Source organism: Biomphalaria glabrata, chromosome 14 (assembly GCF_947242115.1).
Source record: "Biomphalaria glabrata chromosome 14, xgBioGlab47.1, whole genome shotgun sequence".
Taxonomy (NCBI): Eukaryota; Metazoa; Mollusca; class Gastropoda; family Planorbidae; genus Biomphalaria; species Biomphalaria glabrata.
The window spans coordinates 5041494-5060163 of record NC_074724.1 but is presented as its reverse complement, the minus strand read 5'-3'; the positions used below and the strand labels follow the sequence as shown (position 1 = coordinate 5060163).

The 18670-nt window shown below is 36.8% G+C and overlaps 1 long non-coding RNA gene across 1 annotated transcript; it reads left to right on the top strand.

The window, feature by feature from the left end:
• The first annotated feature begins 505 nt into the window (after positions 1 to 505).
• LOC106063178 (uncharacterized) lies at positions 506 to 12816 on the top strand. The gene is made up of 3 exons (XR_008774896.1): positions 506 to 680; positions 11902 to 12398; positions 12644 to 12816. It is a non-coding gene; the product is annotated as an uncharacterized LOC106063178 (long non-coding RNA).
• Positions 12817 to 18670: the final 5854 nt, after the last annotated feature.

The following is an 18670-nucleotide window of genomic DNA, read 5'->3' as shown; positions in this document are numbered from 1 at the left end:
TTTCATAAAGTTGTGAATGTGTATGTGTTTTGTGAGTGAATGTTGTTCAAATTTTTCATCTATATTGTTTTTGTACATCATAGAGGTAACACTGATCTCCTCGTCACTGCCATACAACAATGCAATGACAAAAACACCCGTCTGCAGATCGAAAACAAACTTATTTACATGCCAGGTACCCTCCAACCTAACAAGATCAACAACCAGCACACTTTAATTTAATATGCGATTTCCCGCGCTTTTACACCAGCGTAGCTCATCTCTTTTCTGCCTCGATAGAGAACAACATCGGACAGATAAGTCAACATATAAGTTCTAGTGTGAGAATTTTCATAAAGCCTTTGTTTTATTAATTAAGTAATTATTTAATTTTTGGTGTAACTATGATTTTCGTTCGAGAACATTATTTATTTATTTTCTTCCTTTCTGTTAAAAAAATGCGAAATACGCCTGGGATAATTTCTGACACATGCGCACTGATTGACTTTAAAAAAATGTGCTCGGTCGAAGCGTGCGATGTGTACTGTGACTGTGCTCTCAGAGTTATTTGAGCTTAGCCTAGAATAGGATCTAGATCTAATCCCCGAGTTAGATCTAATCCCCGCATCAGCTTTTACTTTTTAGATTTAGAATGAATAGATCTTGATTCTAATTTGATCTAGATGTGTATAAGTTAGAAGGTAAGATCAGAGCTAGATTCTAGATCTAAAATCTAGAGTAACTTACATCTATCGAACACCTTCGTTTTAAGGTACTTATCGAACACCCCATTGTATTTTTTAAAATTCTCCTTTATTTCGATGATTATAAAGAAACTAGTCCATTCTTATTGTGCATCGTCCATTTCTTTATAGTTAAGTTATAATTAGTTTCATTTTCACCCGAGGATCTTTTTTTTACTAATATTCAAAGTGCATTGGTAATATTGGTATAAAAATTTCACATTTTTTGAACTCTTGGGAAGAGTGGAGTGAGTCTCGGGTTAAGGGTATTTTTTAATGCTAATGATGCTTCAGCTCAAAAAAACTATATAATACGCTTCTAATTAGGCTGAGAAATATTTACAACTATTTATTTGAAAGTGTCCTTTGTTACCTAAACATGAAAATTGACGTTTAAAAAGGGGGTGTTCGATAATAGCAGTTTTTATATAAGCAATCTCAGCTTCGTAAGATATCGAACGCCATTTTAATGTTAAAAATAAACATCAAAGGGATATAACCCAAAGAAGACAAAATATTTAAATTATATATTTTTTAATTGTTATTTTTTAAAATAATGTAATGCAAAGTACAGATATAAATTAATCATATGTTACAATTTGTATCAGCTATTTGTGGTTTACCGTAAATGTGCTATATTTTTTTAAGTAAATAGATTTACATCGATATGCACTAATTGTACCCATTTTAAAAGCTTGATTTTATGACACATATATTATAGCTTGATGCTAATAGCAACTGTGCATGACTGCCTGTAAGGAACAGAGTGGAATGTATCCAGTTGTTGTTTCTTTTTCAGATGCCCCATTCTATTAACTTCTGAATTTGCCCCATTCTATTAACTTCTGAATTATGTGTTATAAACCAATACCTAGCGCATGTGCTTGATGTGAAGAGATATTAATAAAACGAAAGGGCAAAGGGGGAGGTATATAATGCAGATATATGGTATTTTGAAATAAAAATGTCTTGGGCAGGTAAAAAAAAAAAAGGTCGGGGGGTGGGGGAGAGAAACAGTCAAGACACTGTATCCAGAGATCATCAATAATTGATCGACCATTAGAATTTGACGTCAGCCTCAAATACAAGAGTCAGTTGTGCTTCTCGATCTAGATATATATATATATATTTTTGCCATAAAGTATGATAAAGCTCATAATGCGCTACAAAGACACTCCTTTGAAACATCACAAATACACAAAATAATAACAATAACACATTTAACCACTCTCTTATTCTGCCTACACCCCCTTACCCGCGCTTCCACTCTCCAACATTCACACTTTTTCAGTGCAAAGTAACAACGTAAATATCAAGACTCAATCCAAACGCAGCCACCAGACTAACACACAACAACAACAACAAAAAAATGGTCAGTGATAGCGTAACACACAGGTGTAAACCAGGCCATCAACACGGCCCCAAAACATTGTTCAAGTTGTAGTAAGACAATGTTGAGGGGAAAGGGGGAGGAGCCATCAGTCGAGTACCTACGGTCAAGCCGCTAATTAGGTCACAAACACTAGGCATGATAGATACGTAGTATATATAGATATGTTGTTTGTGTGTGTATGTGACAAATACTAAGCGTGCTCTAAAATACGGTGGTTTTTTTTTTGTTTTTTTTTTTGGTCAACCAGGTGGTTTAGGGAGGGCGGATTTATCTACATCTATAGGTAACACAGCTTGCAAGCTACCATAGCTTTTCAGCACCCCCACCCCCCCTTCCCCGCCCAGATCGAAAAATATCTAGCACTGACTTTTGGGCTGTTACATACACTGAGCGTGCTAGATCGGCGGCTAGTTACGTAGGGCCGCGTACCGTATGTTTTGTTTTTAGGTCAACCAAGTAAACTGTTGTGTCCTGCAATGACTTGGGGAGGGCGGGATTATCTATTGGCTACCAAAGCTTATTAGGCTCTCCCTCAGGTAAAACTTTACATCGCAGGACCCTTATGAAGAATGTTACGCAAGTGGCAGCACCGCGCTGTCTATCGCTACGGTAATCAGGTCACAAGGTCACTACCGGCTAGACGGTGTCGGTAGTATCATGTAGGCCTAATAGTTCGTGATAGATCTAGTCATTCGCTAATGATATGAAAACTCTGGATCTATATTATGTAATAAAAAAAATATTTAAAAGGCTATAAAAAATAAATAATGAGAATGAATTAATCTTTATTTTTTTAATTTGTTTTTTTTTTTGTTTGTGTCACAAATGTATGGTACCGTTATCCTATATATGTACGGGTTATAGGCCTATATTTATATATTTTTGCTGACACTATTTTTTTTTTCATTTGTAATGTTTTACAGACCTAAATTATTATTTTTTAATTTATTGATTTAATGTAATTTTACTTTAAATTTAAAGTAAACCATAGTCTATGAAGTAAACCAATCATATTGGGTTTCGTATATGTGCAACATATTCTTTATTTTATTTTCAAATTAAATTAAACTGAATGGGTTTCCTTATAAGTACAGATATTTATCTGAAATCCACGCATTTTCAATAACAGTAGCTAGATGGGTATACCGCTAGATGTTTATGAAGAGTAGTGTGTAGCCTAACATATGCTCGCCCCTCCTCCTTTCACATTCTGGACTTGGAACCAGACAACGGAGGAGTTACCGGCATTTTAACTAAAATGTAACTTTTTGTTTTTTTTTATATTTAAAGCCGGTAGAGGAGACATATGCTATACAATACAAAGGCTCAGTGCTGATGTAAATGAAATAAGTTGCAGTTGCATTTAAACCGTATAAACGAATATAGATATAAAAAAAAAAGAGATGAAAGCTAAGCCTAAACTAGAAGATGTTCAAATATAAGAATATTTGTGATTCAGTTCTAACGTGTGGCTCTCAAGCATAAAATTTAAGAAAGTAGGCCTACACTGGAGTCACAGTGGAAATAACACGCTAAAAATTTACCCCACAACTAAAAAAAATCCAGTTTCATTGAACAGTGGTCTTATTTCTGCCAGATCTCTACAAATGTTTTTTTTAAATTATTTCAAGTTGTGAAATCCACCGTAAAACATACAACGCTCAAATATTAATTGTATAGAGGCTTTTGTGTAAAGAAAGATACATAGATTACCATGACCATGATGTCCACTTTTGTCTTCGGGAACCGATAATAAATGAGCGCTCGGTATTAATTTGGGATAGACATAGTTTCGAGCTACATCATTAATTGTATGTATGAAGAATGATATATTTAAACTATAGCGACTACTTTTATGTCCACATAGACTTCGCAAATGTCATAATTAAATTAAATACTTATTTCAGCTACACTAGAGTGAGACTAGAAGCAACTCTAAGGCTTTTACATAAAACCAGTGAAGTGAATTGATATCAACTGTATTAATAGATAATGATATCATATGTCTCCCCATTTTCTACACTGATGTTTAAGTGAATTACAGCTAGGTACCAATTTATGATCAAAGAAATATTTATAGAGACAAAGTCAAGTGACGTAAGTTGTAACTTCCAATGTAATAAAGTAAGCATTAAGTGAATAGGAAACTATGAAAAAAATAATCAGTTGGGAAAGTGAGAAGCAGATAAGCTAACGGAATCTATTATGTCATGACATGAAACTATATGAGACAACTAAAGAATTGAAAAGATTGAAACTCACACTGGGTTTTGTATCCGAATCAATCAGGAATAAAAAATTGAAAGCGACGATGCGATGTTCACTGTTGGATAGCTTGATAATAAACTGCCCTAACTAAAACGTGGACACGTGACTTAAGACAAACAAACCAATCATGCAAATCTGTCGTGGGTTATCCAAATGTGTGTGATTGATTTGACCATTTAAGTGAGGGTTACATGAAAAAACAGCAGGGGGTGTGATAGGAAGGGATGGGTGGATGTTGACAGTCTAGCATGTGGCGAGGGAGTTACGCAACATGTCCATCTGTCTTATATGGCCTGCGGGCTCATGATGTATTGTATGTATTGAGTATGTAAACCTACATTTATTACTTAAAAAGATTCATGTATCTTCAACTGTATAGCTTTTAAAAAGAAACATTTTAGATATATAGACAGAGATGAGGTAGAGAGATAAAGGATAGATAGATAGATGGATAGAGAGATAAATAGATAGAGAGAGAGATAAGTTAGACAGAGAGAGGATAGATAGGTAGAGAGAGGGATAGATAGAGAAAGGATAGATAGATTGAGAGAGATAAGTTAGACAGAGAGAGGATAGATAGGTAGAGAGAGGGATAGTTAGAGAAAGGATAGATAGATTGAGAGAGATAAGTTAGACAGAGAGAGGATAGATAGATAGAGAGAGAGATGGATAGATAGAGAGAGAGATGGATAGATAGAGAGAGATAAGTTAGACAGAGAGAGGATAGATAGGTAGAGAGAGAGAGAGGGATAGATAGATAGAGATAAGTTAGACAGAGAGAGGATAGATAGGTAGAGAGAGAGAGGGATAGATAGAGAGAGAGAGATGGATAGATAGAGAGAGATAAGTTAGACAGAGAGAGGATAGATAGGTAGAGAGAGAGAGAGGGATAGATAGATAGAGATAAGTTAGACAGAGAGAGGATAGATAGGTAGAGAGAGAGAGGGATAGATAGAGAGAGAGAGATGGATAGATAGAGAGAGATAAGTTAGACAGAGAGAGGATAGATAGGTAGAGAGAGAGAGAGGGATAGATAGATAGAGATAAGTTAGACAGAGAGAGGATAGATAGGTAGAGAGAGAGAGGGAGGGATAGATAGAGAAAGGATAGATAGATAGAGAAAGGATAGATAGATAGAGAGGGATAGAGAGAGAGAGAGATAAGTTAGAGAGAGGATAGATAAATGGATGCATAGAAAGAGAGATACGTAGATTTTGTTTATTTATCTAGCTAATTATTAGAATAATTAAATAAAAAGTGTGTTTATTGAAATAAACTATATAAAAATCCCATTTGTATAGTTATTTGAAACATTTTCACCATTTCCCATTTATTTGCTACGCGTACTTTACTGCCCCGTCGGCGTTGTGTCTTACCGTAACCAACGTAAAGGATCTCTGTTCTCCGGCGCAATAGTTCTTCTCAAGTCTGCTATCAAACTCGCTAGACGGTAGGCCATAAAACACGGACATATTGACCCCCCCCCCAAATAAAAAGTGGGGTCAATTAGCCTGGTAAGGGGATGGTATCAGCATCATACTTACTTCTATTCGGTGCTTTTTTTTTCTAAAGAAATAGGTGCCGGTACTCACTAATAAATTAATAATAAACGTTAAAATACAAGAGAAGTAATATTTTTTCCCAAAATTGAAAAAGGTGCCGGTACGCCGTATATACATTCTATTTACATACATGCGAATGTTTGCTCTTTCCTTACGGCTATGTGGCTATCGCCCTCTAATCTTGTCCACTTTTTTTTTAACATATCTATGCCATCCAGTAATTAAGGTCAATCCTCTTAATACCTACGTCGTTCCTTTCCTCCATTTCTCCCCATTGGACATGACATAGCGCTAGACAGAATGGAGCCCCCCCCACCACCTACCAACCCCGACCCACCCTCACAGACACCTAAGTAATAATCTCATTTGTAAGAGATACATTTTGTTCAACAGGCCTGTTTGTAACTTTGTTTTGTTACAGAACTATAATTCCAAGCTCTAAACAAAAAAAAAATGTGGGAGGAGAAATTAAGTGGACCAATTAGATTATACTCTAAATTTTTGGCATTTTTAGGATTCAAGCATAAATTGTGAGTGATAGTCCCAAATGTATAATTACAATAGAAAATATCAGATTGAGTAAAGGTTGCAAATAGGCGACTAGATAAAGAATATTAGGGTTCAGAACTCATCTCAATTTTTACTCTTATACTGAATAATTTTGTATAAATTCTAAATTTTCCAAAAGAAAGTTTTTCTTAAAATAGAGCTAAGCAGAAAATGGAAGAGAGATAAGAAGCAATAGCGGCCATAGGGTGTAGCTAATGGGGCAAGCACCCCAGGCCCTACGTCTGAGTGTAAAACGGGGCACTGCCCTGTTGGTGCTTACTTTGCCAGGTTCCGGCCAAATTTTGATGCCCGTTGCCGACACTGTGGAGAGTCGGTGGAGACAGTGGCGCGTCTCTTGCAAGAGTGTATGCAGCTCAGAGAGCTGCGGGATAGTTTGTCTGCAGTCACTTAACCTGTATGGGAGCTTGAAGAATTGCAAGCCTATTATTAGATGTACATGGTTGGTCATCATCATCACATCTCTGCCTGTGGTCCCTTATGGGACATAGGCCACCAGCCAGCTTCTTCAAGGCGTCTCGGTTCTGGGCGTGTCTCTCCAACTGTCCCCACGTCTTGCCCATCTGCTTGACATCTGCTTCCAAATTGCGGCGCCATATATTCCTGGGCCGTCCCTATCTTTCTCTTTTTAAGTCTGTCGAGTATGATGATAGTCAGTCTGTTGTAAATATTATCCTTCTCTTCCTCTTCACTGTCATTTGTTGTTAAGACAATATCTAAGTGAATCCTCTTCTTCACTGAATGGAATGAGGCTGTTATTATCCGTGGTCCATGCGCTTCTCATCCTATAAGTGCCCTCTGAGCCCGCTTAGACAGCATTATACCATAATGTGTCATTCTTGGAGGATCGTGTTTCAAATCAGGAGCTTTGAAACTGGATACAGCAGCTCCCTGATTGACCCTTTAGGTCGATGACCTATGCTGGTAGCTCAGCTCGACCAGCCGATTGACTCAGAGCGGGCCATCTGGGCTACAGGACTAGAGGAACTTTGAACAATTTTTTTGACGCACCCTGTAGTTTACCCTTACGGCTCAGGCCCCCCCCCCACAAGACACCCGCCCAGGTCCCCGCGCACTGCTGGATTTGAATTTTTCCATTCACTCCAAGCACACCAAAAGTTACCTAATTTAGTAGGCGTCTATAAACCTTTGCATTTTATACTAGGTTCACAAACTAGAAAACGCACAGCTTTGTAAACATTTTATAGAGATTTTTGGACGTGTATCTTAGTTTATTTCGGCTTAGCTTAGTCGAGGAGTAGAGAAAATCTCAAATATTTGGAAGTAGCCTATTCCGTAAAAATTTTATCTACTTATATGATGCTAGGGTCACTTGACCTAAACAATAAAGAACTTGAAAAACCAAACAGCGGACCTGGAAGAAGATGGATCTCCAGCTGTTCGGCGCCAGGATTATCCGACCTTCACCATCATCAGTACAAGGAACGTCAGGACCATTTACGAGACTGAGAAAACTGCAAGTGGCAGCAAAGATGAGAAACATAAACCTTCATCTTAAGAATCAGCGAGTCAAGTTAGACTCTCTCCAACTGTCCCCACGTCTTGCCCATCTGCTTGACATCTGCTTCCAAATTGCGGCACCATATATTCCTGGGCCGTCCCTATCTTGACGACTACAGGTATAAACAAATAGTTTGAGAACATCGCGCAGGATGGACAACAGGACAAACTGAGCGTGCTGGTACGAACCTCGCCGATAGCGAAAGAAATGAAGTTGCCATAAAAAAGGGGATGCACAAAAAAGCAGCCCTGTTAGATAGCCCTAAAACAGGAGCATTCAGACATACGAACAGTGGCTAACTTTGCCGCTTCGGAATCGGCTTACTTAGTAGGATCCGATTGTTCGTGGACTCAAAAAGAAACACAAACTAGTTTTTCATGTGAGTACATTATTTACATCCTTTGTCTTTCAAGACAGAAGGAGACATATTACGGTCGGCAACTTCGTCATGGTTAACAAAATGTCCATTTGTAGCGTACTCGTAATATAAAAATCCAGTTATGGATTTACGGCAGTACGTCAACCCTGTGCCTATATTTCCGCAAACATAAAAATATACAAAATACACATTTTTTGCTTGCATATTTAATAATTATAATTATTTTTAAAGTAGAAAAATAAGATTACATACTCTAAAAAAAAAAAAACGAGAGCAGAAAAAAATGTATTTCAATACGTATTTAAAAGAAACAAAACAGTTAACACACGATTAGATTTATCACGATTAGATTTATAATATTATTTTTTTAGCAAAGATACGTAGGTCTGTAATTAATTAATAATATATTAATAAAAATTCCCCAATTAAAAACATAAAATACCATCTAAAGATTAATAGTTATTCCAAGAATAAATTGTACAAAAAAATCTAAATCTATATTACATAGATCTATGATTTAACGTACTAAAAGAAGAGAGAGAGAGAGAGGGCAGTGACCTGGCGCGCTCTGCGCGCGAGCAGGTGAGGTCACGTCAGTACGTCATCATACGTGCGGATAGACAGCTGCCAAATAATTGACCTGAAAAACTAGGGTCCTGCGATGTAAAGTTTTACCCTCCCTCAAATAAATAATATCTGGATTTAATTTATTAATGGCCTTATGTCTCAAAATAGCTTAGACCTAAATAAGTACTACGGTTATGCGTTACTGGGCTTAGCACCGTCAGTTTCTAAGCAGAGCTGATCAGTGATAGATTCCTTCGATGTGGACCATTTGAAAATGACTAAAAATCTGTCTTTCTTGACATGGCGTAAAAAGAAAATGATATCAATAAAAAAAAATATAGATTATAACACTTTTGAAACACCATACTTTTCACAAAATTTTAAGATTATAACACTTTTAAAACACCATACTTCTCGTGTGTTCGATAAGTTATTAATATGTTCGATAAGATAAGATAAAGGTAAAAAAGTGTTCGATAATTTAAGCTTTTGAAATCATCAACCTGACCCATTTTAACATCAAATATAAGTTTAACTATGAGTAGTAATAGAATAAAACATGTCTACTTTTTAAGAAAAATGGATGAGGAGTTCACAGATACAATCAGTTTTTTTCTAGGTCTAATTTTTACGGAGATACACAAATTCAAACATAAAAAATGTCGGCGAATGAGCTTAACTTGTTCGATAAACATAAGTTACTGTAAGTCTAATCAATGTGAACTGACTCAGACACTGAGTTGACTGAGACAGTGTTGTAGACCTGACTCAGTGACTGTGACTGCCCTGACTGAGACCGAGAGTACTGAGTCGACTGAGACAGAAGGCAAGGTAAAGTAAAAGACCAGTATTGTATTGGCAGTAAAGGTTCTATGAATATCATTATTATCATATGATACTTGACTTTGACTGACTTGAAGCTGAGTCTGACAACTGACTTGAAGCTGAGTCTGACATTACGGTCGACAAGTCTGAACAGTTCAACTTAAGTCTAAGTTCAAGGTAAAACTATAAAATATTTTGTCACATTCTGTATAAAATATTTTGTCACATTCTGTGCAATGCTAGATAAGATAGACATCTAAAAATTCATTACACTGACAGTGAGTGACACCACAGACACACAGTATCCATGAGTATGTGTGTCACAGTGTGTGGAAAAAGTGTTTGTATACTATAATTAACTATAAATACTCACAGATGGACAGTATGGCTGAGTGCCTAAGTAAAGTCAAGTTGTATATATGTAGATCTATAGATCTATTAATTTTATATCTCTATTCTATAGATTTTGTCTCTAATAGACATACATAGAGACATAGATTAGATCTAGTTAGTAGTGTTAGTACTATTAGTCTATAACAGTGATTCCCAAAGTGGTCTAAGACTTCCAAGTCCCAGGGGTCTATGAAAGTGAAAAATAAATTGGGGGGTCTATGAGATGTCCGTGGGGGTCTACGATAATGCATTTCATTTCTTTTGTGACTTTAATTTTCATTCCCATTAATGTAATTATTTCCTACACTAGTATATAAATGTACATTTAAATTAATCCTTTAAATATTTATACTGCTATTCAAATAAAAAATTGTTGCATTTAATTTCAATATTTCTTTAAATATCTTAATTTTGTTTAGGTGTAAGTTATGTTTAACAAAAAGAAATGTAAATTGTACACCATTGATTATTTAAAATTGGGATTCATTCCTTCCTTGTCAAACAAGCGGTTGCCTAAGTGTCTTTAATGACTATATGAAACTAATAACGCTGGAGGATAATTGAAGACGATGCCACTGTGATAAAAAGATAAAGTTCAGAACAGACCCACAAAATCTGTCTTCGTCTTTGACATCATATAGAGAAGATGATGGTTTGTGAGCATCTTACAATATCTCGGAAAACGCTATAGGTAAAACACTGATTTTACCTGCCCTTGTAGTTTTAAAAACTTGTATTACACAAACCTACATCTGTTATTATGAATTTTCTTATGTAATTCTTTGCAAACGACATATACAGTTTGGAATCAGCGGTCTAGAAGGCTCTGACAGAATGTAGTGCTGTTTGCTGCAAACTACCTAAGGGTTGCTGGCTCCTTATTTTTCCTTAGGATTGACTCAGAAAACCTTTCCCATGTTTGAGTATAGCTGCAAGGCAGCAGACTCAGCAGAGGTTTGAATTCAGTTATCCTTCTGCTGGTTGGGTAGAAAGCCAAGGCTAATGAGTCCCGCCTGTCCAGAGCGTACTGGTTTTGGCACCAGTTACTCACCTTCGCCCCTTCTCCTGTTAGTGAATACAGTTCTGCGTACCTAATATTAGAGCCACACATCAAAGATCAAGAAATACAAGAGAAACTGCTCTTTGTGAAAACATTTACAAGAATCCCTAAAGCACTTAATTAATATTTGTTTCATGGAAAAACAAATTCCTATATGAAACATAATGTCCGTAGCAACGGATGGTGAGCCTACAAAAAAAAACCCCAACATTTCCAGTGTGTTTGATGATTCCAGAAATAAGTATTATTTTAATTGGTTTAAATGTAAATTTTATCAATAAAAATGACATCTGTAGAACTTCAAATGTCGCTTTAAATTGCCTTTTCACTCTTAGACTCACTACAGTTAGAAATTAGTTTTAAAAAATGTTGATTGATTTGCAATAATGCAATACAAGTTAAGCAGGGGGTCTACGGAAAATCAGAAACTATGACAAGACAAAAAAGTTTGGGAACCACTAGTCTATAACTATATAACGTCTGGTATAACTAAGTCTTTCTTTTGACTTGATTATTAAGAGGTTGAAGTCAAGAAGATTAGGGCTTTCTAAAAGTCTTCTACTTCTGTTTAGTATTTTGTATATTAACTAAAACTTCAACCATTTAAAGCATTTAAGTAAAACTTTTTTTTTCTATTCTACAGAAAATTCAGCTTTAGAAACAAAGAATAGAATAAAAGCATGGCGGTCCCTGCAATAATTTCACATCTTTTGCCTGTACTGCATTATGAAGTTCAACATCACTCACTTGGATGAAAAGACCACACTGCTCAGGAATGAAATTGACCACCCTAGGTACCTACATGTTAAAGTGATTTCAAGCTTTCGTATGACTGTTGAGTCCTGGCTTCTGTTGTACCCTGTTGACTTCTGCTAGGGGGGGGGGGCAATTTAAATGAAAATGGAATGAAATTAGTTTTTAAGGATATATGATTTTCAAATAATGGATCAAGCACCTTGCTTTACACTGACATGTACACACAGTGTGATTCAGTATGTACATTATTGGAAACTAAGCTCTTCTTGTGCAAGCTAGTTTGAAAGGTGAAATGAAATTTAATATGAGACCAGGTTAGATATCTCTATCTGCTTTGGAATATATTCAGCTGTACAGAATTTCACCAGCCTGTTCAGATCCAAAGTAAGTATCTAATGAATTCTAATGTGATTCTTAGTTTTTAAATCTAATATTTTTTGTAGCCATTTAATTTTAGTACTTTGTTGGTAGCATTTGAATCATTAAAGACTTTCATTTTAGTTGAAAATAGGATTTGCACAAAAAAAAATACTACAGAACTTTAGAAGAAAGGTAATGTTAAGTTTGCTGTTTACATGTCAGTTTAAAATATTATATATTAACTGAACCATTTGTTTTTTCCTCTTCAGTTTGAAAATTTTAAAGACTTTCAAGCAAATGAATCTTCACCTTCCTTGTTGAAAGGTAGCAATGTCTGTGTGTCTGTAACTCTTCTTGACAGCTTGGACATTGGATGGCTGACTGTATGTGCTGGTCATTGGTTGAAACTAACAAATTTAAAATGGCTTAAAAACAGCAAAAAGTAAGTAGGTTGGTATGTTGTTCCTATAGTTTTTTAATATTGCTCTTTTTTCAGGGTTAGTAGTGCTCCTAAAATCTCCTAAAAATGAAGTCTTCTTAAATTTGCCAAGATTCTCCTAAACTTTTGACCACACTCTTCAAATTTTTATCCAATGTTTTATTAATAAATACTTTCACTTTTTTTCTTGCAAAAAAAAAAATCTGAAAAAGTAGCGCATTTAGGCATTATGATAAAACATGATTGGCTGTGTTCGTGAGCTGACTAGTCTCGCATCTGCTGGAGCCAGCATTCACATGAAATTTTTTTATGCAGGCTGCCAAAAAATGTTGCTTTCCTCTCATTGTTTCAACTGAAGACACTCTGGGGATCTATTTTGTAGTTTATTATTGTAGTCTACGCTTAAAATTGAATATAGCCTACACCCCTTCCTCGTGTTAAGACCACTTATTGTAAAAGTGACTTAAACTGCATGACAGTGTTGGCCTACTATTTCAAATGATCTAGATCTATGCTATATATAACGAATATAGTTGGCACATACCAGTGAAAAGTACATGAATTTTAGTGACTTAGAAAGGTAAATCTGGTGAAGGTTATTCGCACATAACACGCCTGAGGCCACACAATTCTTATAGGTCCCCATCATTTAGTATGATAAGCATTTTACATAGTAAATATCAAATGTTTAATAATTTAAACCTTGGACAAAATTAAATTTTCTTACCTTAAAAATGGTCTCATATAATCTTTTAGAAATTGTTTTTTGTTCTAGATAGAAACTACTGGCTGTCCTGTTGTATTATTTTGTAAAAATACAATGAGCTAAATCCGCTTCAGTCACAGGAACAAATCTCTTATTAGAGATCTTTGTTCTATTGTTTAATTGTTTGAAAAATCTTAGCTTTATTATTAGAGCAGTAAAAACAAAATATTATTGCTTGTTGACATCAATAGGTAGAAACTTAACACCATGAAGTGTATTCAAGATCATTTATTCTTAACCAATTATCACACGCTAAAGTAGAAACATATTTTACTATAGAATGCAACCTTGTATTTTAACTCACCAAGGTATCATATACTTCATATAGATAGATTATAGCGAGTTAAAATGGGTGTACATAACATGTTTAATTGTCAGATCTTGGTCTTACCTGTGTCTCCTTTCTTCAATTGATTGCATAAGTTACGTTTTTGTACTGTATTGCTCATATCCTAGGTCAATATGATAACAGTATGCATTTTTCTTTGACTGATATAAATTATGTATTTTGTATTTAGTGGTATGTGTAAACTTTTTTTAACCAAACTTTTTTTTTTGTACACAGAACAAAAGAAGATACAGATAGTGAACTCCAGTTAATTTATTCCCCTTGAGCAAGTCAAGAACAAGAACTTCAACTCATCAGCTCAACTTTGCAGTAATTCAACATATTAAGACTGCAGGCATGGTTTCTGGTATCTTAGTTATTTTTTAAGCTCCTATTTTGCTCTGTAAATGTTACACCATTTTTTTATACTGCAAGACGTACAGACTTTAATGTTGTAAATTCGCGCTGTATACATTTCTTTTTATTATTAGTGTTTAGTTTCTGTGTTAGCCCAAATTTTTAGCCCAATGCATTTTTGAAACTTAAAAAAAAAAGTTTTGTTATCCCGACCACTGCATAGCTAATCTCATTTCTTCCCCTCAACAAAGTGTAATGAGGAAAGAATCATCTGAAATCTATTCCTACTCATGACGTCTGCAACAGGGGCATAACGAGAGTCAGTCTCCCAGTAGCATCTCACGCCAGGCATTTTGGCTAGGCCCATTTTGAGAAACATGCCAATTACCTGTTCCAATTCTTTGTTGGAGGTGTTAATTGGTTTTCCTGATTTCTCCATACTGTATTGATTGGTATTGGCAACCAGAAGATCAAGCATATCATCAGTTAAATATTGTTTGAAAAATTCTAATGGTGATGGCATTTGAAAATTATCAGGTAGTTCTAGATATTTTCCTCTGAAAACTGAGTCTGTAGGATTTAAGACATTTTTTGTCCATAAATAGGTATTTTTCTTATTTGTGCCAGAGGGTACGGATTGTGCAGTTGATGTCGATGGTTGTATCTGATGTTGATCATCATCTGACTCTGAGAAACTAGAATCTTGTCTAGATCTACCAGTTTGTAGAGGGTCTGGGACATAGTCTTCATCATCAGTAGAATCATTATCAATATCACTTTCATTTGGATCTATAAATTCTAGAATGTCTAAAACCTGTTCAGCTGTGTACTTTCTTGATCTTGCCATTCTGGTTCTGTAGAGTAACAAAATGTAGATAATTTTAAATTTATTATTCATTAGTAGACACATTTGTATGTAAAATCAACAAACAAACAGTACTAGATCTAGAATAAACTAGATTTAATTAGATCTATATTACATGAATTATTTAACTCAATAATAATTACAAAGAAAATTAGATTCTATACTAGGTCTATATGATACTATATCATTAGATCTAGATCTGCTAGTCTATTTTCGTTGGATACAAATGGGTCACCGGTGGTACACTCATTTTTAAACCGCTAATACAACAAAGCATGAAAATAAAACACGATTTTTAAATTACAAGTTTTATAGTTTCTTTAGATATTGAAAAACTAAATATAAAAACATTTTACTTACCTTTGACTTGCAAAATTGTTTGTATTTCAAAAATTGTGATCGTAAGGTAAGCTGGCAGACATGTAAGCATGCCAACTTGCTCAAGGAGAATAACTATGAAAATAAAAACTCAAATTATCGTAGTAGCGTCCCTTTTATTCCTCATAGGCCACTCTGGGTCGTGGTGGTAAAAAAACCCATAAAATATGATCTTTAAAGTATAATAAAATAAGGTTTACTGAGTGGGTCACCCGTGACCCAATGGGCTTCTGAGGGCTAGTGTACAAATAAAAAAACAACAAAAACTTATCACTGGTTTAAAATACTTTTAGTATTTCATCTATGAAGATCAGGGGTCATACATTCACGGAGTTGTTCTACCAGTATGAGGTCCTTTAGGCCTTCATAATTTTGTGTGAAGGGACTCAAGGATAACCATTTGTCCAAGTATTTCTCTAGTCTATTGAAGAGACTGGAATACATCTCACACCTTTCAAGGCGAGAGTTCCTAAACTTCTTGTGATAGGAGCTGGCAGTCAAGTCGAACTGGACTAGCAGTGCGTTCTTGAGCGCGGAGTAGCCGTTTTTACTGGGTGAGGGGAGCTTAGCATACACCTCATAGGCCTTACCCCGCAGAGCTTGTGACACTCTAAATGACCATTTGCCCATTGGTAGCTGGTTGTTGCTAGCTACGTTTTGGAACCATTCTAAAAAAGTCTCAATACTTTCTTTCATTTTGTCGAAAGTAAGTAGGTTAAAGTAAGGGGTGTGGCAATTGGGGGGGGGGGTTGATTAGCAGCGTTTGTGGTGCGGGATTCTAATTCTACTTCCTTTTCTTTCATACGGAACGCATGAGCTTCCTTTTCCCTTTCGCTATCTATTTTTTCTTTTTCCCTCTCAAATTTTTCCCACTCCTCAAATTTAGCTAGGATGAATGTTGGACTGTCGTTAGGCCTGATACCGATTCAGAAACCCCATTGATAACAAACAACATGCTGGGAATTACTCCCTTAGAGCATGTGAGAGGAAGCGAGCAGTGAGTCTTAAGGTTGCCTTGTCCCCGTACAAGGACAGCCTCTGTGTCGGCCATGAACCAGTCATCTCTCTATCTAATCCTTGTCCCAATCTCTGCATTCGTAAAGAATGTGGTCTATTTTTTCGTCGTCCTCCATGCAATGGCGACACTGTGTGTCGTAATTCTCCTTCCACCGTCCGAGGTAAGCACCAATTGGGCAGTGTCCGACCCGAAACTGGGCTAGGACCGCCTGTTCCACACGATTAAGTTGCCACCATGCATCTCTTTTGTCTGGTCTACTCATTGCCCAGTAAAGCTCATGTCCCTTGTCCGAAGAATCCCAGCCATCGTGCCAAATTGTCAACATGCGTTTGTCGACTAGGGCTCGTACACTCCGTTGCGGTTTTCGCGAGCTGGTCAGCCAAGTCGTGGCTGACCACCCCACAATGGGCGGGCATCCATTGCAAAGTAACGTTCACTCCGAATCGTAGGAGACGCCCTCCAACCGTTAGGACATCCCATACCCTTCTGACACCTTCATCAAGCCCTTCTAAGGTCATGCCTGATACCTATTTGGTCTGCCAATTCATTGAGATTGCGAACTTTTGTAGATTTAGCTGATTCGGCTTTCGATCTAGTGCTTTCAGCCATGTTTGTGGGTGAGAGGCTAACCAAATACTAATTAATTATGTCTTCACCTGTGTTATTAAATAAGTGTGTTACAACAAATATATAATTAATACAATTTACTACACAGCAAGTGACATAATCAGACTATACTGAGCAATATTTAGATCTTTGTTATCAATATATATAGGGTATAGTGGGTGGAAATTTGTAAACGTTCCGCTTTTTGCCTTGTACCTATACTGAATAAATAAGGGTCTTGTGATCCCCAACAGGCCCCCAGTTTACCCGCGTTGTGGTGGAATATGCCAGCCGATCGTTCAGTTTACACTTCCCGTGGGGATGATGGCCTGTGACTCCTACGGGGAAATTCTTAGGGCCACAACACAATAAATAATTTGTTGGTATTGTATAGGCACGCTGACAGGCACAAGCAAGAACCAAAGCTTAACAATTTCGAGGAAGAAACAAATATTTAATAAAGAATAACTAAGAAGAAATACAATCGATGAGGAGCGGGGGGAGGGGGTGTACAATATTACTTAGGATAACCTTTGATGATAATATCATCACTGGGATGTTGCTCATAAAACTCGAGTATGGTTTGGTTATTCCACTGTCTCTCATTTATCTGTATCCAAGGTTCCCCTTCGTGGTGGGGCGAGTTGGGGCTCCGCTGTGCTGGTAGCCAGTCATTTGATGTCCTGCGGGTGGGCAGGTACTAGTGTGATGAAAATGAGGATGCGACGCAGTGGACTTATTCCTGCAGTGGGTGCAGACGGTCCTGGGACTTCAGCCTGGAATGCCTTCAGTTATAGTCGAGGGTGATGAGTGACTCACCTTCAATGGGAATGTGTGGAGAGCTGCTGAGATCTACGTTCAGGCAACAAAACACGCCAGCCCTCGTGTAGGAGGCCGCTTTGACTAGCACAAGTTCCTAAACGCATTAGACTTGAGAGTCTTCCGATGTAGAGTGGCATTACCGTGTGGCTCTCGTCTCCAGCCTCTATAGGTCCTCGAGACCCACGCGGTGTGTTAGTTGTGCAGATCCAATGGTCATCAAGTTGTTCTCAGTTGTGTCTGTTTCATGCTCTACATGTCTTGACAAAAAATCAGCTAATATGTTTTCATGACCAGGTATACTCTGTATGTCAAACTTGTAATCAGATAAAATGAGTGACCATCTATTTATTCTGTTTTTCTTTAGTTCTTTTCTCTTAAGTTCTAACTATAGTTTATGGTCACATTTAATTGTGCTAACCTGTGATCCCGTGTCTACCATGGCAAGCACGGGTATTCCTTCTATAAAAACCTCGACCATAGGGCAGGTTCTAGCAATTTTATCTAGGCCTGAGTCTATGATCAGCCCCTCAGTAGCTCGACTCCTGACTACTGTGGGTTGGCGTTTTTTGGGCAAGCCCTGGCGAAGTGATTTGGGCTGCCACAGTTAAAACATTGCATGGAGCTGCTACGTCCACTGTTGGCCCGTGGTTTGCCTTTTTGACGACAGTCTCTAGCTAGATGGTTCAGGCTCCCACATAAATGGCAACCTGCCCTCTG